Source organism: Nuphar pumila, chromosome 2, assembly GCF_984573655.1.
Source record: "Nuphar pumila chromosome 2, dmNupPumi1.hap1.1, whole genome shotgun sequence".
NCBI classification, from domain to species: Eukaryota; Viridiplantae; Streptophyta; class Magnoliopsida; order Nymphaeales; family Nymphaeaceae; genus Nuphar; species Nuphar pumila.
In genome coordinates, this window is record NC_143250.1 from 146,591,724 (window position 1) to 146,600,252 (window position 8,529).

Consider the following 8,529-nt stretch of genomic DNA (forward strand, 5'->3'; position numbering starts at 1 on the left):
ATGAACCAAACCCGGACCATAGCTATTAAAAATAATATTTTTTAAATCTTTTTTTACATTAAAAATTTGTAGATCTTAGTCAGAACTCGGGTCGGGCCCAGGTCTAGTATAAAATTTTACAAACCATACCTGACTTTGTATGTTAATCGAACCCTTCAGGTCTAAGCCTGATTCTAATCGAACCTTCTTATTTATCACCAAACACTGAGCCTATTGCAGTTGGTATGGGTCGGGTCCAGGACAAACCAGACCCATTGACAGCCCTACCCACGAATATTGATGAGCTCTGTTTAAACATCACTGTAATCTAAAAAAAGTGCAATATTTTGAAAATATCATATTTTTATCATGATATTATTATGTTATTCATGTGTATTTATATTTTTTATATTATATATATTTTTTATTTTTCATACTTTAAAATTTTAAATACACCAACAATTTTCATAAAAAATAGCTTTTTCTTATTTATTGCAAGATTTCCTTTTGCCAAAAAAAATTTGAAACCCACGAGTGGCATCCCTTGTTGCAAGGTTGAAGCTAGGTGTACTCTCCATGGGCAGGAGGGACTTCAAGGGTTTTACCAACCGTAGGGCACCCAATGTGCGGTTAGTGACGAGGGAGTTTTTTTCCTTGGACTATCCAAAAAAAGGTATGCCCTAGGAATATTGATGCCCTCCATAGTGAAAAACGTTAAAAATGGCAAAATCTCGCTTTTCAAAGATTTGCGAGAATTTGAAAAATTGTCATAAATCTCATGTTTTTTTGGCAAAATCTAAACAATTAAAAAATAAACTAAAGAATAAACAAATAAATTTTATAAGAAAGTATTAGTAAAAATGCATGGTTTTCACGATAAATAGTCATTTAAAACATAAATATCACATTTAAATCACGATATTTATGTATTTTCATAAATCTTGCGATATTTTGAAAATCTCGCAAGAAATTGCCATTTTAAACTTTCAGGTAATTTCTTGCAATATTATCACGGGATTTTCATAAATCTGGCGATATTTGTCACTATGATGCCCTCTTACCATTAGATAGCATCTGTTTGTTAATCTATACCATAGTTATATATCTTGTTATTGAGATTTTCTTAGTAAAAAAAATCTTGCTATAAACTAAAAATCTTTTTTTTTTTTGAAAAAAATTGTTGGTGTATCTAAAATCTAAAATATATTAAAAATAAAAACAATAAAATATAAAAAATATAAATTATATAAATGTCGAATGAATAACATAATAATATCGTGATAAAAACATGATATTTTCAAAATAGTCTGTTTTTTTTTGTGATGCCATTGATTTTCAAAAATCTCAATATAAAACTGCTAGATTTTAGGAAAATGGCCGATAGTTGCGACTATATATATATTATCTATGTACCAAGTAATTGTCATTGTCGTTTGCTTATCTATCACCATATATGTAGTAAAAGTAACCATCTATTTGTTTGGCATGGTTCGTAGCTCAATAATATATACTTTACTCCATATGTCCCCTTGAGGAGACATAAGAAAAGCGACTATTAGGTAGTAATTTGTACTTTACCACCAACATGGTTTTGTTTTCAAGTATTCATAATCGAAACTGCACCGTTCATATATTAAATTATATGGACATGACATAGGGGTGTCAACGGTCGGGTTTGGTTTGGACTCAGGTGGAATCAGACCCAGACCTTATTTGAGATATTGGTATCGGGTCTAGACACCGGTCCAATCGAACCCACCATGAGAGAAACCATACCCAGATCCTATAAGGATTACATGAATCAGATCCGGGTAAATAATATTTTTTATTCTTTTTACATTGAAAAAATTGCATATCTTAGTTGGAACTTGGGTTAGGTATGAAATTTACAACCCATACCCCGCTCTAGTGGTAGGCATCAGGCCGGGCTGGTTCGCTAATGAACTGGGCCGTTGACCGGGAAGGCCAGGTTCAGGCTGGCCCGTTGCGAAAACCTTAGCCCACGGTCTGCTTGTGGGCCTAATCGGGCCTATTATAATGTATTATATTATATATTATGTTATATATATAACGTATTATAATATATATTATGTTATATGTAATATATATATAAAAACAGACTAGACCAGGCCACCCACAGTCTAGCCCATGTCCGACCTAACCCAAAAATCAAATACTGTAGGGATGGTTTTGGGTTAGGTCCATAAGGAAGGGAAAATTATTAAGAAAAAACTCACAGAAAATTTTACACATCATAAAAAACTACTAGGTGACGTATAACTTACCGCTTGGTCTTATGTCATCACCTTACCTCATGATGACGATGGCTCCACTAAAGAGGTTCGGGTCAGAGGTACATGGGTCTCCTGGACGTCATTCATGAGTCTTTTGCTGTTCATGTTTCTAGATGTGGGTCATCTAAAGCACGAATGGTTCTTAAAAAAAATGTGGGCGACAAGCAAACCATCCATAGGTGTCCACGTGTTGTTCATCATTGCCTTTAGGGGTTTAGGGTAGTGGAAGGTAGAGGTGGGCAATGCGTTGGGGTTGGACTTATAATTTAGGCCCAAGATTGGCCCCGATCGGACTAACACTGCCTTTATATATACACTAATGGTGGGTATGTGCCAAATGATATGTGCTAAATATGTTTTTTAGGGTTTTTTTAACTTTGTTTTTAAATTCGGGCTGTATGTATGTACTTGATTTTATAGAGATAAACTCTTGAAGTGTTCAATTCTCACACATGAGTGGGTTTTTATAAGGTTTTCAAAAAATCAACCGTCCAAAATCATTGTAAAATTTTGAGGCTACAAATATTATTTTTTTCATCGAAAACACATGATCTAGGTATAGATTCCTCGTAAATCGACTATGTCAAACACAACATTTATGGGGTTGGAACTGTGAAAAAACACCAAATCCCATTTAGCACCTATCAATTTCACACCCACCCATCTCTCTCTCTCTCTCTCTCTCTCTCTCTCTATATATATATATATATATATATATATATATATATCATTTTTTTCATCAAAAACACATGATCTAGGTATAGATTCCTCGTAAATCGACTATGTCAAACACAACATTTATGGGGTTGGAACTGTGAAAAAGCACCAAATCCCATTTAGCACCTATCAATTTCACACCTCTCTCTCTCTCTCTCTCTCTCTCTCTCTATATATATATATATATATATATATATATATATATATATATATATATATATATATATATATATATATATATATATTAGGCTCAACCCAATTAGGCCCAACGGCGTAACACGCAGGACATGGACTGGGATCTTCCCAACTCTATCATTGATGGGGCAAGTCGTTAACCGGGCTGGCCTAGTTTCTGATCCAATATCTGGCCAGCTTGTTTCCCACCCTCTAGCGAAAGGGGCCTTTGTTGGGAATCCTCCAGAGACGTGCACAACAAGAGGAAGCATGGAGTGCGTACCTGATGCAGCCATCGAAGAACCGGATCAATGGCAGTAGTGCTGGTGGCTGAAATAGGGTGAGTTTCGCTCCTCAGCCGGACTGCAGCCCTTTGATGAGCGCAGGTTCCTTCCCCAGTCGGTGAGTAGGATCCCTCTTCCTTCTCTTTATGAAAAATGCTCAGAAAAAAGTAATTTATGCCTTAACCCTTTTTCTGTGTTTTTCTTTTGATTTTTCTCTATATGCTCGCTATATCCAGGGTCGCTCATAGATACCCTTTTATAGTTGTAGCAAAGAAACGATTAGCGTAATCATTCCCTCCCTATATGTTTATCGGAAAGAACACCGAAAAGAAAAGTTACCTTATTGCGGGTAACTGCCACGATGTGTGGCTTATCTCAACATTCTCTCGCTTGTTTCGACGATAAACTAGTAAACTTTATGAGAATGACTTGATGAATAGATTAGACTTTACAAATCTATTCTACATATTCTTAGTTGAATCTCTAATCCTTATGAGATTAACAACAACAACAACGAGAATCAATAAACTTTATGTGATCACTTTATTCATATGCATATGTCAAAAAAAGTTTAACAAGCCCATCCTTAATACATGTTCAAAATATAATCCCGGTGCTAGCTCTTTAGTAAGAGGATCAACAATCATCTCTTTGGTACCAATATTAACAATATATATGCACTAGATAATTCTCTGTCATTTCTTTAACAACAAAATACTTTAGCTCCATATGCTTGCATGATGTGATACTTTTGTTATTGTTCAAAAAAGACATTGCACCTTCATTATCAAGTAGACCTTCAGTGGATTTTCGTAGAATCAACCATCTTTAACTGTGATATGAAGTTCTTCAACCATATGGCATGCAAAGTAGTCTCGTACAATGTTATGAATTCTGCCACCATGATGTGAACAACAGTAGTCGTCTGCTTCTCACTCCTCCAAGAGATCGCGCCCTCAACAAGTAAGAAGACATACTCAGTAGTAGACTTCTTACTGTCAAGGCATCCTCCTAAGTCCGCATGTGAGTAGCCAGTGACCTCGAGGTGATCAACTTTATGATACGTCAACATATAGTCTTTTGTCCCTTGCAAATACCGCAAGACTTTCTTAGCAACCTTCCAATGGGATATGCCTGGATTAGACTGGAATCTATCAAGCATACCTACTGCGAAGAAAATATCTGGACGTGAACAAGTCTGCGCGTATTGCAAGCTGCCAACAACTGATGCATATGGATAAGCATTTATCTGTGCTTTGCCAACTTCGTTCTGTGGACAATCCTTTAGGCTAAATTTGTCACCTTTTGATATGGGTAATGTACCAGAAGAACAATTCTCCATCCTATATCGCTTTAATACCTTATTTATGTAGGATCTTTGGGAGAGACCTAGAAAACCTTTTGCTCTGTCTCGACGGATCTCAATGTCAAGAACATAAGCAGCCTCACCCATATCTTTTATATCAAAATGTGATGCAAGAAACTGTTTTGTCTCTAAAAGTAACTTTATATCGTTGGTTGCAAGTAAAATGTCATCCATATACAACATCAATATAATGAACTTACTTCCACTTTGCTTAAGGTATATACATTGATCAATAATATTTTTTGTAAACCCGAAAGTCACAATGACTTAGAAAAATTTAATATACCACTGTCGGGAGGCCTGTTTAAGACCATATATTGATATGTTAAGCTTGCAAACCAAGAGGTTGTTCTATGTATACCCCTTCATTCAGATCCCCGTTGAGGAACGTTGTTTTCATATCCATCTGATGTAGTTCTAAGTCATAATGAGCTACGAGGGTCAAAATTATCCTCATTGACTCCTTAGTTGAGAAGGAGAAAATGTCTCATTATAGTTAATGCCCTTCATCTGGATGAAACCTTTAGCAACCAATCTTGCCTTATGTCTCTCTATGTCACCTTTAAAGTCCCTTTTAGTCTTAAAGACCCATTTACACTCTATGGGTTTTACTCCCTTAGGTGACTCGATAAGATCCCACACTTGATTCTTAGTCATAGAGTCCAACTCTTCTTTCATGGCTTTTATCCAGTACGAAGATTTTTTGCTTTCAACAACTTTCATAAAAGTCAATGGGTCATCATCTATATCTATGAAATCATTAGGCTTCTGAAGGTACACTATATAATCAGGATGTATGGCAGATTTTCTAACTCTTGTGGATCTCCAAACAGGTCATTCTTCTAGCTTATATTGAACTTGTTCATCCTGTTCGTGCTCTTTTGCATTGTCCACAATAGGTTCACTTTGGATTTATGCATCAACAACCAAGTGATCAACCACATCATCATTAGAGATAATAATGTGGTATCTTTCAGTGTTTTTCTTAAAAGATAATGAAACTGGATCCTGTATTTCCTCAAAACCAAGGTTTTGAAGTGTACTTAATCCAACTAAACCATCTTCAAAGAATTTTGCCTTATCTATTTAACAATTTGTGGTGAATGAGATGGCAGTAAAACTTGTATCCTTTTGATCTCTCTGGATAACCAATGAAATATTCACTGGTTGTTCTTGGATCAAAGGCTTTAATGTGGGGGTTATGCAGCTTAGCCTCTGCAGGACATCCTCATATGTGCATATAAGTCAATGACTGTTTTCTATCTGTCCACAACTCGTAGAGAGTTTTAGGTATAGATTTCGTAGGAACCTTATTCAAAATATGAACAACAATCCTTAAGGCTTCACCCCACAACTTCATAGAAAGTGTTGAATAATTCAACATGGCCCTGACCATTTCTTTAAGTGTACGATTTCTCCTTTCAGCTACATCATTCTGGTAGGCACTACCAGGCATAGTATACTGAGACATAATGCCTTCCTCTTTTAAAAATCACACAAATGGTCTTTTTCTTTACCCCATCTCAATAAACCTACCATAATATTAGACACCTCTATTAGACCTATCTTAATAACTTTATCGGTTTGTTTCTCTACTTCTTTCTTAAATTCCTTAAATATCTGAAAAACATCAGTTTTTTCGAAAATCAAGTAGACATACATATACCATGAATAGTCATTAATAAATGTGACAAAATATTTTTCGCCTGTGTAACAGGGGATAAACGGTCCACATACATCCATATGTACTATCTCTAATATCCCACTACTATGTTTGTCACCATCTTTCTATGTGTTTGTATACTTAGCCTTTATGCAATCAACACACGGGTCATTGACGATAAAATCTAGAGATTTTAAGATCCCTTTATTTATGAGTCTCTTTATTCTCTTTTCAGAGATATGACTCAACTTTCGATGCCAAAGCATGTAGGACTTATCATTAATCATGTTACGTTTATTCCCAACTAATGCGTATTCAGAAGTCAAAGACTCCTGGGTTTGGATCCTCACGTTCAATTTATACAAACCATCATAAACTGATACAGAACCAATTTCAATAGAATTTCTTTATATAAATAACTTAGAATTTTCAAATTTAAAGCAATATCCAAATTTATTCAATCTTGAAAAAGAAATTAAGTTTCTATTATATGATGGAATATAAAAGATATCATGCATATCCAAATTTACGGTTGTATCTATAGTGATCCTGTAGGTCCCAATACCCTTCACATACGAACACATCTTATTTCTTGAATATATGTTCTTCTTATGCATTGTTGGTTCCTCTTTGTTTAGGAACGACTACATACACTTGGAAATATGAACAGTAGCACTAAAGTCAATCCACCAATTATTTTCAGGAATTTGTAATAAATTACATTCATAAGAAATAAATGACAAATTACCTTTCTTTTTTAACCACTTTTTGTACTTTATACAATCTGCCTTTCTATGTCCCCTCTTCTTGCAAAAGAAATACTTTATGGGAGCAAAGTCGGATTGCTTGCCTTGGGATGTCTTATCCTTTGCTGGCTTTTTTCTAGTATTTTTCTTGAATGCATTCTTCTTTGGTCCTACCTTGGAGTCATGAGAAGCCATATGTGCACTTTGTACCTTCTTTCCTTTCAATTTCTCTTCATCTTCAACACACTTGGACATAAGTTTATTGAATGTTCATTCATCATTATGTGTGTTGTAAAAGATTTTGAAAGGTCCATACTCAAAAGGTAAGGACGCTAGAATCAAATGCACTAGGAATGAGTCAGAAATGGTCAACTTCATATTATTCAACTGAGACGCTATGTTCATCATTTTCAAAATGTACTGGCGAATATTACCCCCTTCAGAATATTTCATAGTTATAAGTTTTGACATTACGGTACTGGTTCTAGCCTTATTTGAACTCACAAATTGTGCTTCAATAGCACTAAGAAATTCCCTCACTGTCCTGGATTGTGAGATAGCACTGCGAATATTCTTAGCCACTTTAGATTGTAAAAGCAACAAGCTAAGTCTATTTGAGCGCTCTCACTTCTCAAAAGCAATCTTTTGATCAACAGAACTTTGATCAGTGAGGGCAGCAGGTTCATCCATCCTTAGGGCCAGATCTAAATCCATATACCTTAATGTAAAAAGAACAGTTTCTTTTCAATCACTAAAGTTAGATCCATCAAGAAAAGATATAGAACTTGAGTCATCTAAGATCACAGAACTAGAAACTGCATGACAAAAAATATGTATAAAAAAAAGCATATACGACACAAGCTTGATAGAAAAAACAATAAATAAAAAGCCCTAAATATGCTTATTTTCAAGCGAGTGTAAGGTGTCATCGAAGTCCTACTTTGGTAAGAGTTTCGATACGCGTAATCACTACGCCTACCGATTATAATTGGTAAAACTGAAGCTCATGTGAAGCTAGACCATCAACACATGGTACCTTTGGATACACATGTGTAATGTATCTCAACACATTTGCCTCATTTTACCCTACCTAAATTGTAAACACGATAAAACTATCTTAGGGTCGTTTATCATTTCATGAATCTAAGTACAACAATAATATTGGCTAAATCCATATGATAGTATAAAAATTTGACAACATACATATATTCAGTCACTTTGGTGACATGAATTCACTAAGTCATCTAGCTATCCTTGATGCCAATATTATACATTCATTTATACATGCATAATTATAAATAAATGC